At 38.3% G+C, this 20,419-nt stretch overlaps 1 protein-coding gene across 1 annotated transcript in view; it reads left to right on the forward strand.

The window, feature by feature from the left end:
- nbas (NBAS subunit of NRZ tethering complex) overlaps positions 1 to 20,419 on the forward strand; it is a 346,091-nt gene that overhangs the window by 184,565 nt on the left and 141,107 nt on the right. The gene's annotated exons all lie outside the window — the stretch shown is intronic.

Genomic DNA, 20,419 nt, shown 5'->3' on the forward strand with positions numbered 1-20,419 from the left:
ATGACCATACACCACTAGAACAACACAATGTCCATACACCACTAGAACAACACAATGTCCCTACACCACTAGAACAATACAATGTCCATACACCACTAGAACAACACAACACAATGTCCATACACCACTAGAACAATACAATGTCCATACACCACTAGAACAATACAACACAATGTCCATACACCACTAGAACAATACAATGTCCATACACCACTAGAACAATACAATACAATGTCCATACACCACTAGAACAACACAACACAATGTCCATACACCACTAGAACAATACAATGTCCATACACCACTAGAACAACACAATGTCCATACACCACTAGAACAATACAATACAATGTCCATACACCACTAGAACAACACAACACAATGTCCATACACCACTAGAACAATACAATGTCCATACACCACTAGAACAACACAATGTCCATACACCACTAGAACAACACAACACAATACAATGTCCATACACCACTAGAACAACACAACACAATGTCCATACACCACTAGAACAATACAATGTCCATACACCACTAGAACAACACAATGTCCATACACCACTAGAACAATACAATACAATGTCCCTACACCACTAGAACAATACAATGTCCATACACCACTAGAACAATACAACACAATGTCCATACACCACTAGAACAATACAATGTCCATACACCACTAGAACAACACAATGTCCATACACCACTAGAACAACACAATGTCCATACACCACTAGAACAATACAACACAATGTCCATACACCACTAGAACAACACAATGTCCATACACCACTAGAACAATACAATGTCCCTACACCACTAGAACAATACAATGACCATACACCACTAGAACAATACACTGTCCATACACCACTAGAACAACACAATGTCCATACACCACTAGAACAACACAATGTCCATACACCACTAGAACAACACAATGTCCATACACCACTAGAACAATACAATGTCCATACACCACTAGAACAATACAATACAATGTCCATACACCACTAGAACAATACAATACAATGTCCATACACCACTAGAACAATACAACACAATGTCCATACACCACTAGAACAACACAACACAATGTCCATACACCACTAGAACAATACAATACAATGTCCATACACCACTAGAACAATACAATACAATGTCCATACACCACTAGAACAATACAATACAATGTCCATACACCACTAGAACAATACAACACAATGTCCATACACCACTAGAACAATACAACACAATGTCCATACACCACTAGAACAACACAACACAATGTCCATACACCACTAGAACAATACAATACAATGTCCATACACCACTAGAACAACACAATGTCCCTACACCACTAGAACAATACAATGTCCATACACCACTAGAACAATACAACACAATGTCCATACACCACTAGAACAACACAATGTCCATACAGCACTAGAACAATACAATGTCCATACACCACTAGAACAATACAATGTCCATACACCACTAGAACAACACAATGTCCATACACCACTAGAACAATACAATGTCCATACACCACTAGAACAATACAATGTCCATACACCACTAGAACAATACAATGTCCATACACCACTAGAACAATACAACACAATGTCCATACACCACTAGAACAATACAATACAATGTCCATACACCACTAGAACAATACAATGTCCATACACCACTAGAACAATACAATGTCCATACACCACTAGAACAATACAACACAATGTCCATACACCACTAGAACAATACAATGTCCATACACCACTAGAACAATACAACACAATGTCCATACACCACTAGAAAAACACAACACAATGTCCATACACCACTAGAACAACACAATGTCCATACACCACTAGAACAACACAATGTCCATACACCACTAGAACAACACAATGTCCATACACCACTAGAACAATACAACACAATGTCCATACACCACTAGAACAACACAATGTCCATACACCACTAGAACAATACAACACAATGTCCATACACCACTAGAACAACACAATGTCCATACACCACTAGAACAATACAACACAATGTCCATACACCACTAGAACAACACAATGTCCATACACCACTAGAACAATACAATGTCCATACACCACTAGAACAACACAATGTCCATACAGCACTAGAACAATACAATGTCCCTACACCACTAGAACAACACAATGTCCATACACCACTAGAACAATACAATGTCCATACACCACTAGAACAACACAATGTCCATACACCACTAGAACAATACAATGTCCATACACCACTAGAACAACACAATGTCCATACAGCACTAGAACAATACAATGTCCATACACCACTAGAACAATACAACACAATGTCCATACACCACTAGAACAACACAATGTCCATACACCACTAGAACAACACAATGTCCATACACCACTAGAACAATACAACACAATGTCCATACACCACTAGAACAATACAATGTCCATACACCACTAGAACAACACAATGTCCATACACCACTAGAACAATACAATGTCCATACACCACTAGAACAATACAACACAATGTCCATACACCACTAGAACAACACAATGTCCATACACCACTAGAACAATACAACACAATGTCCATACACCACTAGAACAATACAATGTCCATACACCACTAGAACAATACAATGTCCATACACCACTAGAACAACACAATGTCCATACACCACTAGAACAACACAATGTCCATACACCACTAGAACAATACAATGTCCATACACCACTAGAACAATACAATGTCCATACACCACTAGAACAATACAATACAATGTCCATACACCACTAGAACAATACAACACAATGTCCATACACCACTAGAACAATACAATGTCCATACACCACTAGAACAATACAATGTCCATACACCACTAGAACAACACAATGTCCATACACCACTAGAACAACACAACACAATGTCCATACACCACTAGAACAATACAATACAATGTCCATACACCACTAGAACAATACAATACAATGTCCATACACCACTAGAAAAATACAACACAATGTCCATACACCACTAGAACAACACAATGTCCATACACCACTAGAACAATACAATGTCCATACACCACTAGAACAATACAACACAATGTCCATACACCACTAGAACAATACAACACACTGTCCATACACCACTAGAACAACACAACACACTGTCCATACACCACTAGAACAATACAACACAATGTCCCTACACCACTAGAACAATACAATGTCCATACACCACTAGAACAATACAATGTCCATACACCACTAGAACAATACAATGACCATACACCACTAGAACAATACAATGTCCATACACCAGTAGAACAATACAATGACCATACACCACTAGAACAATACAATACAATGTCCATACACCACTAGAACAATACAATGTCCATACACCACTAGAACAATACAACACAATGTCCCTACACCACTAGAACAATACAATGACCATACACCACTAGAACAACACAATGTCCATACACCACTAGAACAATACAATGTCCATACACCACTAGAACAATACAATGTCCATACACCAATAGAACAATACAATGACCATACACCACTAGAACAATACAATGACCATACACCACTAGAACAATACAATGTCCATACACCACTAGAACAATACAATGTCCATACACCACTAGAACAACACAATGTCCATACACCACTAGAACAATACAATGTCCATACACCACTAGAACAATACAATGTCCATACACCACTAGAACAATACAATGTCCATACACCACTAGAACAACACAATGTCCATACACCACTAGAACAATACAACACAATGTCCATACACCACTAGAACAATACAATGTCCATACACCACTAGAACAATACAATGTCCATACACCACTAGAACAATACAATGTCCATACACCACTAGAACAATACAATACAATGACCATACACCACTAGAACAATACAATGTCCATACACCACTAGAACAATACAACACAATGTCCATACACCACTAGAACAATACAACACAATGTCCATACACCACTAGAACAACACAATGTCCATACACCACTAGAACAACACAATGTCCATACACCACTAGAACAATACAATGTCCATACACCACTAGAACAACACAATGTCCATACACCACTAGAACAATACAATGTCCATACACCACTAGAACAACACAATGTCCATACACCACTAGAACAATACAATGACCATACACCACTAGAACAATACAATGTCCATACACCACTAGAACAATACAATGTCCATACACCACTAGAACAATACAATACAATGTCCATACACCACTAGAACAATACAATACAATGTCCATACACCACTAGAACAATACAATGTCCATACACCACTAGAACAACACAATGTCCATACACCACTAGAACAACACAATGTCCATACACCACTAGAACAATACAATGTCCATACACCACTAGAACAACACAATGTCCATACACCACTAGAACAATACAACACAATGTCCATACACCACTAGAACAACACAATGTCCATACACCACTAGAACAATACAATGTCCATACACCACTAGAACAATACAATGACCATACACCACTAGAACAACACAATGTCCCTACACCACTAGAACAATACAATGTCCATACACCACTAGAACAATACAACACAATGTCCATACACCACTAGAACAACACAATGTCCCTACACCACTAGAACAATACAATACAATGTCCATACACCACTAGAACAATACAATGTCCATACACCACTAGAACAATACAACACAATGTCCATACACCACTAGAACAATACAATACAATGTCCCTACACCACTAGAACAATACAATGTCCATACACCACTAGAACAACACAATGTCCATACACCACTAGAACAACACAATGTCCATACACCACTAGAACAACACAATGTCCATACACCACTAGAACAACACAATGTCCCTACACCACTAGAACAATACAATACAATGTCCATACACCACTAGAACAATACAATACAATGTCCCTACACCACTAGAACAACACAATGACCATACACCACTAGAACAACACAATGTCCATACACCACTAGAACAACACAATGTCCATACACCACTAGAACAACACAATGTCCATACACCACTAGAACAACACAATGTCCATACACCACTAGAACAACACAACACAATGTCCATACACCACTAGAACAATACAATGTCCATACACCACTAGAACAACACAATGTCCATACACCACTAGAACAATACAATGTCCATACACCACTAGAACAATACAACACAATGTCCATACACCACTAGAACAATACAATGTCCATACACCACTAGAACAATACAATGTCCATACACCACTAGAACAACACAATGTCCATACACCACTAGAACAATACAATGTCCATACACCACTAGAACAATACAATGTCCATACACCACTAGAACAATACAATGTCCATACACCACTAGAACAACACAATGTCCATACACCACTAGAACAATACAATGTCCCTACACCACTAGAACAATACAACACAATGTCCATACACCACTAGAACAATACAACACAATGTCCATACACCACTAGAACAATACAACACAATGACCATACACCACTAGAACAATACAACACAATGTCCATACACCACTAGAACAATACAATGTCCATACACCACTAGAACAACACAATGTCCATACACCACTAGAACAATACAATGTCCATACACCACTAGAACAATACAATGTCCATACACCACTAGAACAATACAATGTCCATACACCACTAGAACAATACAATGACCATACACCACTAGAACAACACAATGTCCATACACCACTAGAACAATACAATGTCCCTACACCACTAGAACAATACAATGTCCATACACCACTAGAACAATACAATGTCCATACACCACTAGAACAATACAACACAATGTCCATACACCACTAGAACAATACAATGTCCATACACCACTAGAACAATACAACACAATGTCCATACACCACTAGAACAATACAACACAATGTCCATACACCACTAGAACAATACAACACAATGTCCATACACCACTAGAACAACACAATGTCCATACACCACTAGAACAATACAACACAATGTCCATACACCACTAGAACAATACAACACAATGTCCATACACCACTAGAACAATACAATGTCCATACACCACTAGAACAATACAATGTCCATACACCACTAGAACAATACAATGTCCATACACCACTAGAACAATACAATGTCCATACACCACTAGAACAATACAATGTCCCTACACCACTAGAACAACACAATGTCCATACACCACTAGAACAATACAACACAATGTCCATACACCACTAGAACAACACAATGTCCATACACCACTAGAACAATACAACACAATGTCCATACACCACTAGAACAATACAACACAATGTCCATACACCACTAGAACAATACAATGTCCATACACCACTAGAACAATACAATGTCCATACACCACTAGAACAATACAATGTCCATACACCACTAGAACAATACAATGTCCATACACCACTAGAACAACACAATGTCCATACACCACTAGAACAATACAACACAATGTCCATACACCACTAGAACAATACAACACAATGTCCATACACCACTAGAACAATACAACACAATGTCCATACACCACTAGAACAACACAATGTCCATACACCACTAGAACAATACAATGTCCATACACCACTAGAACAATACAATACAATGTCCATACACCACTAGAACAATACAATGTCCATACACCACTAGAACAACACAATACAATGTCCATACACCACTAGAACAATACAATACAATGTCCATACACCACTAGAACAACACAATGTCCATACACCACTAGAACAATACAACACAATGTCCATACACCACTAGAACAATACAATGTCCATACACCACTAGAACAATACAATGTCCATACACCACTAGAACAATACAATGTCCATACACCACTAGAACAACACAATGTCCATACACCACTAGAACAACACAACACAATGTCCATACACCACTAGAACAATACAATACAATGTCCATACACCACTAGAACAATACAATGTCCATACACCACTAGAACAATACAACACAATGTCCATACACCACTAGAACAATACAACACACTGTCCATACACCACTAGAACAACACAACACACTGTCCATACACCACTAGAACAATACAACACAATGTCCCTACACCACTAGAACAATACAATGTCCATACACCACTAGAACAATACAATGTCCATACACCACTAGAACAATACAATGTCCATACACCAGTAGAACAATACAATGACCATACACCACTAGAACAATACAACACAATGTCCATACACCACTAGAACAATACAATGTCCATACACCACTAGAACAATACAATGACCATACACCACTAGAACAATACAATGACCATACACCACTAGAACAACACAATGTCCATACACCACTAGAACAATACAATGTCCATACACCACTAGAACAATACAATGTCCATACACCACTAGAACAATACAATGACCATACACCACTAGAACAATACAATGACCATACACCACTAGAACAATACAATGTCCATACACCACTAGAACAATACAATGTCCATACACCACTAGAACAATACAATGTCGATACACCACTAGAACAACACAATGTCCATACACCACTAGAACAACACAATGTCCCTACACCACTAGAACAATACAACACAATGTCCATACACCACTAGAACAATACAATGTCCATACACCACTAGAACAATACAATGTCCATACACCACTAGAACAATACAATGTCCATACACCACTAGAACAATACAATACAATGACCATACACCACTAGAACAATACAATGTCCATACACCACTAGAACAATACAACACAATGTCCATACACCACTAGAACAATACAACACAATGTCCATACACCACTAGAACAACACAATGTCCATACACCACTAGAACAACACAATGTCCATACACCACTAGAACAATACAATGTCCATACACCACTAGAACAACACAATGTCCCTACACCACTAGAACAATACAATGTCCATACACCACTAGAACAATACAATGTCCATACACCACTAGAACAATACAATACAATGTCCATACACCACTAGAACAATACAACACAATGTCCATACACCACTAGAACAACACAACACAATGTCCATACACCACTAGAACAATACAATACAATGTCCATACACCACTAGAACAATACAATACAATGTCCATACACCACTAGAACAATACAACACAATGTCCATACACCACTAGAACAACACAACACAATGTCCATACACCACTAGAACAATACAATACAATGTCCATACACCACTAGAACAACACAACACAATGTCCATACACCACTAGAACAATACAATACAATGTCCATACACCACTAGAACAACACAATGTCCCTACACCACTAGAACAATACAATGTCCATACACCACTAGAACAACACAATGTCCATACACCACTAGAACAACACAATGTCCATACACCACTAGAACAACACAATGTCCATACACCACTAGAACAATACAATGACCATACACCACTAGAACAACACAATGTCCATACACCACTAGAACAACACAATGTCCATACACCACTAGAACAACACAATGTCCATACACCACTAGAACAATACAATGTCCATACACCACTAGAACAACACAATGTCCATACACCACTAGAACAACACAATGTCCATACACCACTAGAACAATACAACACAATGTCCATACACCACTAGAACAACACAATGTCCATACACCACTAGAACAACACAATGTCCATACACCACTAGAACAATACAATGTCCATACACCACTAGAACAACACAATGTCCATACACCACTAGAACAACACAATGTCCATACAGCACTAGAACAATACAATGTCCCTACACCACTAGAACAACACAATGTCCATACAGCACTAGAACAATACAATGTCCATACACCACTAGAACAATACAATGTCCATACACCACTAGAACAACACAATGTCCATACAGCACTAGAACAATACAATGTCCCTACACCACTAGAACAATACAATGTCCCTACACCACTAGAACAATACAATGTCCATACACCACTAGAACAATACAACACAATGTCCATACAGCACTAGAACAATACAATGTCCATACACCACTAGAACAACACAATGACCATACACCACTAGAACAACACAATGTCCATACACCACTAGAACAATACAATGTCCATACACCACTAGAACAATACAATGACCATACACCACTAGAACAACACAATGTCCCTACACCACTAGAACAATACAATGTCCATACACCACTAGAACAATACAACACAATGTCCATACACCACTAGAACAACACAATGTCCCTACACCACTAGAACAATACAATACAATGTCCATACACCACTAGAACAATACAATGTCCATACACCACTAGAACAATACAACACAATGTCCATACACCACTAGAACAATACAATACAATGTCCATACACCACTAGAACAACACAATGACCATACACCACTAGAACAACACAATGTCCATACACCACTAGAACAACACAATGTCCCTACACCACTAGAACAATACAATACAATGTCCATACACCACTAGAACAATACAATACAATGTCCCTACACCACTAGAACAACACAATGACCATACACCACTAGAACAATACAACACAATGTCCATACACCACTAGAACAACACAATGTCCATACACCACTAGAACAACACAATGTCCATACACCACTAGAACAATACAATGTCCCTACACCACTAGAACAATACAACACAATGTCCATACACCACTAGAACAACACAATGACCATACACCACTAGAACAATACAACACAATGTCCATACACCACTAGAACAATACAATGTCCATACACCACTAGAACAACACAATGTCCATACACCACTAGAACAACACAATGACCATACACCACTAGAACAATACAACACAATGTCCATACACCACTAGAACAACACAATGTCCATACACCACTAGAACAACACAATGTCCATACACCACTAGAACAATACAATGTCCCTACACCACTAGAACAATACAACACAATGTCCATACACCACTAGAACAACACAATGACCATACACCACTAGAACAATACAACACAATGTCCATACACCACTAGAACAATACAATGTCCATACACCACTAGAACAATACAATGTCCATACACCACTAGAACAATACAACACAATGTCCATACACCACTAGAACAATACAACACAATGTCCATACACCACTAGAACAATACAACACAATGTCCATACACCACTAGAACAATACAACACAATGTCCATACACCACTAGAACAATACAACACAATGTCCATACACCACTAGAACAATACAACACAATGTCCATACACCACTAGAACAATACAATGTCCATACACCACTAGAACAACACAATGTCCATACACCACTAGAACAATACAATGTCCATACACCACTAGAACAATACAACACAATGTCCATACACCACTAGAACAACACAATGTCCATACACCACTAGAACAATACAACACAATGTCCATACACCACTAGAACAATACAATGTCCATACACCACTAGAACAATACAATGTCCATACACCACTAGAACAACACAATGTCCATACACCACTAGAACAACACAATGTCCATACACCACTAGAACAATACAATGTCCATACACCACTAGAACAATACAATACAATGTCCATACACCACTAGAACAATACAACACAATGTCCATACACCACTAGAACAATACAATGTCCATACACCACTAGAACAATACAATGTCCATACACCACTAGAACAACACAATGTCCATACACCACTAGAACAACACAACACAATGTCCATACACCACTAGAACAATACAATACAATGTCCATACACCACTAGAACAATACAATGTCCATACACCACTAGAACAATACAACACAATGTCCATACACCACTAGAACAACACAACACAATGTCCATACACCACTAGAACAACACAATGTCCATACACCACTAGAACAATACAATGTCCATACACCACTAGAACAATACAATGTCCATACACCACTAGAACAACACAATGTCCATACACCACTAGAACAATACAACACAATGTCCATACACCACTAGAACAACACAATGTCCATACACCACTAGAACAATACAACACAATGTCCATACACCACTAGAACAATACAATGTCCATACACCACTAGAACAATACAACACAATGTCCATACACCACTAGAACAACACAATGTCCATACACCACTAGAACAATACAACACAATGTCCATACACCACTAGAACAATACAACACAATGTCCATACACCACTAGAACAATACAATGTCCATACACCACTAGAACAATACAACACAATGTCCATACACCACTAGAACAATACAACACAATGTCCATACACCACTAGAACAATACAATGTCCATACACCACTAGAACAATACAATGTCCATACACCACTAGAACAATACAATGTCCATACACCACTAGAACAATACAATGTCCATACACCACTAGAACAATACAATGTCCATACACCACTAGAACAATACAATACAATGTCCATACACCACTAGAACAATACAATACAATGTCCATACACCACTAGAACAACACAATGTCCATACACCACTAGAACAATACAATGTCCATACACCACTAGAACAACACAATGTCCAAACAGCACTAGAACAATACAATGTCCATACACCACTAGAACAATACAATGTCCATACACCACTAGAACAATACAATGTCCATACACCACTAGAACAACACAATGTCCATACACCACTAGAACAATACAACACAATGTCCATACACCACTAGAACAATACAATGTCCATACACCACTAGAACAATACAACACAATGTCCCTACACCACTAGAACAACACAATGTCCATACACCACTAGAACAACACAATGTCCATACACCACTAGAACAACACAATGTCCCTACACCACTAGAACAATACAATGTCCATACACCACTAGAACAATACAACACAATGTCCATACACCACTAGAACAACACAATGTCCCTACACCACTAGAACAATACAATACAATGTCCATACACCACTAGAACAATACAATGTCCATACACCACTAGAACAATACAACACAATGTCCATACACCACTAGAACAATACAATACAATGTCCCTACACCACTAGAACAATACAATGTCCATACACCACTAGAACAACACAATGTCCATACACCACTAGAACAACACAATGTCCATACACCACTAGAACAATACAATGTCCATACACCACTAGAACAATACAACACAATGTCCATACACCACTAGAACAATACAATGACCATACACCACTAGAACAACACAATGTCCATACACCACTAGAACAACACAATGTCCCTACACCACTAGAACAATACAATACAATGTCCATACACCACTAGAACAATACAATACAATGTCCCTACACCACTAGAACAACACAATGACCATACACCACTAGAACAATACAACACAATGTCCATACACCACTAGAACAACACAATGTCCATACACCACTAGAACAACACAATGTCCATACACCACTAGAACAATACAATGTCCATACACCACTAGAACAATACAATGTCCATACACCACTAGAACAACACAATGTCCATACACCACTAGAACAACACAATGTCCATACACCACTAGAACAACACAATGTCCATACACCACTAGAACAACACAACACAATGTCCATACACCACTAGAACAACACAATGTCCATACACCACTAGAACAATACAATGTCCCTACACCACTAGAACAATACAACACAATGTCCATACACCACTAGAACAACACAATGACCATACACCACTAGAACAATACAACACAATGTCCATACACCACTAGAACAATACAATGTCCATACACCACTAGAACAACACAATGTCCATACACCACTAGAACAATACAATGTCCATACACCACTAGAACAATACAATGTCCATACACCACTAGAACAATACAATGTCCATACACCACTAGAACAATACAATGTCCATACACCACTAGAACAATACAATGACCATACACCACTAGAACAACACAATGTCCATACACCACTAGAACAATACAATGTCCCTACACCACTAGAACAATACAATGTCCATACACCACTAGAACAATACAATACAATGACCATACACCACTAGAACAATACAACACAATGTCCATACACCACTAGAACAATACAACACAATGTCCATACACCACTAGAACAACACAATGTCCATACACCACTAGAACAATACAACACAATGTCCATACACCACTAGAACAATACAACACAATGTCCATACACCACTAGAACAATACAATGTCCATACACCACTAGAACAATACAATGTCCATACACCACTAGAACAATACAATGTCCATACACCACTAGAACAATACAATGTCCATACACCACTAGAACAATACAACACAATGTCCATACACCACTAGAACAATACAACACAATGTCCATACACCACTAGAACAATACAACACACTGTCCATACACCACTAGAACAACACAATGTCCATACACCACTAGAACAATACAGCACAATGTCCATACACCACTAGAACAATACAACACACTGTCCATACACCACTAGAACAACACAATGTCCATACACCACTAGAACAACACAATGTCCATACACCACTAGAACAATACAATGTCCATACACCACTAGAACAACACAATGTCCATACACCACTAGAACAATACAATGTCCATACACCACTAGAACAATACAATGTCCATACACCACTAGAACAATACAATACAATGTCCATACACCACTAGAACAATACAATACAATGTCCATACACCACTAGAACAATACAACACAATGTCCATACACCACTAGAACAACACAACACAATGTCCATACACCACTAGAACAATACAATACAATGTCCATACACCACTAGAACAATACAATACAATGTCCATACACCACTAGAACAATACAACACAATGTCCATACACCACTAGAACAACACAACACAATGTCCATACACCACTAGAACAATACAATGTCCATACACCACTAGAACAATACAATGTCCATACACCACTAGAACAATACAATACAATGTCCATACACCACTAGAACAATACAATACAATGTCCATACACCACTAGAACAACACAATGTCCATACACCACTAGAACAACACAATGTCCATACACCACTAGAACAATACAATGTCCATACACCACTAGAACAACACAATGTCCCTACACCACTAGAACAACACAATGTCCATACACCACTAGAACAATACAATGTCCATACACCACTAGAACAATACAATGTCCATACACCACTAGAACAATACAATGTCCATACACCACTAGAACAATACAATACAATGTCCATACACCACTAGAACAATGCAATACAATGTCCATACACCACTAGAACAATACAACACAATGTCCATACACCACTAGAACAACACAACACAATGTCCATACACCACTAGAACAATACAATACAATGTCCATACACCACTAGAACAACACAATGTCCCTACACCACTAGAACAATACAATGTCCATACACCACTAGAACAATACAATGTCCATACACCACTAGAACAATACAATACAATGTCCATACACCACTAGAACAATACAATGTCCATACACCACTAGAACAACACAATGTCCATACACCACTAGAACAATACAATGTCCATACACCACTAGAACAATACAATACAATGTCCATACACCACTAGAACAATACAATGTCCATACACCACTAGAACAATACAATGTCCATACACCACTAGAACAACACAATGTCCATACACCACTAGAACAATACAATGTCCATACACCACTAGAACAATACAATGACCATACACCACTAGAACAACACAATGTCCATACACCACTAGAACAACACAATGTCCATACACCACTAGAACAATACAATGTCCATACACCACTAGAACAACACAACACAATGTCCATACACCACTAGAACAATACAATGACCATACACCACTAGAACAATACAATGTCCATACACCACTAGAACAATACAATGTCCATACACCACTAGAACAACACAATGTCCATACACCACTAGAACAATACAATGACCATACACCACTAGAACAACACAATGTCCATACACCACTAGAACAACACAATGTCCATACACCACTAGAACAACACAATGTCCATACACCACTAGAACAACACAATGTCCCTACACCACTAGAACAATACAATGTCCATACACCACTAGAACAACACAATGTCCCTACACCACTAGAACAATACAATGTCCATACACCACTAGAACAATACAATGTCCATACACCACTAGAACAATACAATACAATGTCCATACACCACTAGAACAATACAATGTCCATACACCACTAGAACAATACAATGTCCATACACCACTAGAACAATACAATGTCCATACACCACTAGAACAATACAATGTCCATACACCACTAGAACAACACAATGTCCATACACCACTAGAACATTACAACACAATGTCCATACACCACTAGAACAACACAACACAATGTCCATACACCACTAGAACAATACAATACAATGTCCATACACCACTAGAACAATACAATACAATGTCCATACACCACTAGAACAATACAACACAATGTCCATACACCACTAGAACAACACAACACAATGTCCATACACCACTAGAACAATACAATACAATGTCCATACACCACTAGAACAACACAATGTCCCTACACCACTAGAACAATACAATGTCCATACACCACTAGAACAACACAATGTCCATACACCACTAGAACAACACAATGTCCATACACCACTAGAACAACACAATGTCCATACACCACTAGAACAATACAATGTCCATACACCACTAGAACAACACAATGTCCATACACCACTAGAACAACACAATGTCCATACACCACTAGAACAATACAACACAATGTCCATACACCACTAGAACAACACAATGTCCATACACCACTAGAACAACACAATGTCCATACACCACTAGAACAATACAATGTCCATACACCACTAGAACAACACAATGTCCATACAGCACTAGAACAATACAATGTCCCTACACCACTAGAACAACACAACACAATGTCCATACACCACTAGAACAATACAATGTCCATACACCACTAGAACAATACAACACAATGTCCATACACCACTAGAACAATACAATGACCATACACCACTAGAACAACACAATATCCATACACCACTAGAACAATACAATGTCCATACACCACTAGAACAATACAACACAATGTCCATACACCACTAGAACAACACAATGTCCCTACACCACTAGAACAATACAATACAATGTCCATACACCACTAGAACAATACAATGTCCATACACCACTAGAACAATACAACACAATGTCCATACACCACTAGAACAATACAATACAATGTCCCTACACCACTAGAACAATACAATGTCCATACACCACTAGAACAACACAATGTCCATACACCACTAGAACAACACAATGTCCATACACCACTAGAACAATACAATGACCATACACCACTAGAACAACACAATGTCCATACACCACTAGAACAACACAATGTCCCTACACCACTAGAACAATACAATACAATGTCCATACACCACTAGAACAATACAATACAATGTCCCTACACCACTAGAACAACACAATGACCATACACCACTAGAACAATACAACACAATGTCCATACACCACTAGAACAACACAATGTCCATACACCACTAGAACAACACAATGTCCATACACCACTAGAACAACACAATGTCCATACACCACTAGAACAATACAATGTCCATACACCACTAGAACAATACAATGTCCATACACCACTAGAACAATACAATGTCCATACACCACTAGAACAACACAATGTCCATACACCACTAGAACAATACAATGTCCCTACACCACTAGAACAATACAACACAATGTCCATACACCACTAGAACAATACAACACAATGTCCATACACCACTAGAACAATACAACACAATGACCATACACCACTAGAACAATACAACACAATGTCCATACACCACTAGAACAATACAATGTCCATACACCACTAGAACAACACAATGTCCATACACCACTAGAACAATACAATGTCCATACACCACTAGAACAATACAATGTCCATACACCACTAGAACAATACAATGTCCATACACCACTAGAACAATACAATGTCCATACACCACTAGAACAATACAATGACCATACACCACTAGAACAACACAATGTCCATACACCACTAGAACAATACAATGTCCCTACACCACTAGAACAATACAATGTCCATACACCACTAGAACAATACAATGTCCATACACCACTAGAACAATACAACACAATGTCCATACACCACTAGAACAATACAATGTCCATACACCACTAGAACAATACAACACAATGTCCATACACCACTAGAACAATACAACACAATGTCCATACACCACTAGAACAATACAACACAATGTCCATACACCACTAGAACAACACAATGTCCATACACCACTAGAACAATACAACACAATGTCCATACACCACTAGAACAATACAACACAATGTCCATACACCACTAGAACAATACAATGTCCATACACCACTAGAACAATACAATGTCCATACACCACTAGAACAATACAATGTCCATACACCACTAGAACAATACAATGTCCATACACCACTAGAACAATACAACACAATGTCCATACACCACTAGAACAATACAACACAATGTCCATACACCACTAGAACAATACAACACAATGTCCATACACCACTAGAACAATACAACACAATGTCCATACACCACTAGAACAATACAACACAATGTCCATACACCACTAGAACAATACAACACAATGTCCATACACCACTAGAACAATACAATGTCCATACACCACTAGAACAACACAATGTCCATACACCACTAGAACAATACAATGTCCATACACCACTAGAACAATACAACACAATGTCCATACACCACTAGAACAACACAATGTCCATACACCACTAGAACAATACAACACAATGTCCATACACCACTAGAACAATACAATGTCCATACACCACTAGAACAACACAATGTCCATACACCACTAGAACAACACAATGTCCATACACCACTAGAACAATACAATGTCCATACACCACTAGAACAATACAATACAATGTCCATACACCACTAGAACAATACAACACAATGTCCATACACCACTAGAACAATACAATGTCCATACACCACTAGAACAATACAATGTCCATACACCACTAGAACAACACAATGTCCATACACCACTAGAACAACACAACACAATGTCCATACACCACTAGAACAATACAATACAATGTCCATACACCACTAGAACAATACAATGTCCATACACCACTAGAACAATACAACACAATGTCCATACACCACTAGAACAACACAACACAATGTCCATACACCACTAGAACAACACAATGTCCATACACCACTAGAACAATACAACACAATGTCCATACACCACTAGAACAATACAATGTCCATACACCACTAGAACAATACAATGTCCATACACCACTAGAACAACACAATGTCCATACACCACTAGAACAATACAACACAATGTCCATACACCACTAGAACAACACAATGTCCATACACCACTAGAACAATACAACACAATGTCCATACACCACTAGAACAATACAACACAATGTCCATACACCACTAGAACAATACAATGTCCATACACCACTAGAACAATACAACACAATGTCCATACACCACTAGAACAATACAATGTCCATACACCACTAGAACAATACAACACAATGTCCATACACCACTAGAACAATACAACACAATGACCATACACCACTAGAACAATACAATGTCCATACACCACTAGAACAATACAATGTCCATACACCACTAGAACAACACAACACAATGTCCATACACCACTAGAACAATACAATGTCCATACACCACTAGAACAATACAATGTCCATACACCACTAGAACAATACAATGTCCATACACCACTAGAACAATACAATGTCCATACACCACTAGAACAATACAATACAATGTCCATACACCACTAGAACAATACAACACAATGTCCATACACCACTAGAACAATACAATGTCCATACACCACTAGAACAATACAATGTCCATACACCACTAGAACAATACAACACAATGTCCATACAGCACTAGAACAATACAATGTCCATACACCACTAGAACAATACAATGTCCATACACCACTAGAACAACACAATGTCCATACACCACTAGAACAATACAATGTCCATACACCACTAGAACAATACAATGTCCATACAGCACTAGAACAATACAATGTCCCTACACCACTAGAACAATACAATGTCCCTACACCACTAGAACAATACAATGTCCATACACCACTAGAACAATACAATGTCCATACACCACTAGAACAATACAATGTCCATACACCACTAGAACAATACAATGACCATACACCACTAGAACAATACAATGTCCATACACCACTAGAACAATACAATGTCCATACACCACTAGAACAATACAACACAATGTCCATACACCACTAGAACAATACAATGTCCATACACCACTAGAACAACACAATGTCCATACACCACTAGAACAACACAATGTCCCTACACCACTAGAACAATACAATGTCCATACACCACTAGAACAATACAACACAATGTCCATACACCACTAGAACAACACAATGTCCCTACACCACTAGAACAATACAATACAATGTCCATACACCACTAGAACAATACAATGTCCATACACCACTAGAACAATACAACACAATGTCCATACACCACTAGAACAATACAATACAATGTCCCTACACCACTAGAACAATACAATGTCCATACACCACTAGAACAACACAATGTCCATACACCACTAGAACAACACAATGTCCATACACCACTAGAACAATACAATGTCCATACACCACTAGAACAATACAACACAATGTCCATACACCACTAGAACAATACAATGACCATACACCACTAGAACAACACAATGTCCATACACCACTAGAACAACACAATGTCCCTACACCACTAGAACAATACAATACAATGTCCATACACCACTAGAACAATACAATACAATGTCCC

Source organism: Salvelinus fontinalis, unplaced genomic scaffold (assembly GCF_029448725.1).
Source record: "Salvelinus fontinalis isolate EN_2023a unplaced genomic scaffold, ASM2944872v1 scaffold_0091, whole genome shotgun sequence".
NCBI lineage: Eukaryota > Metazoa > Chordata > Actinopteri > Salmoniformes > Salmonidae > Salvelinus > Salvelinus fontinalis.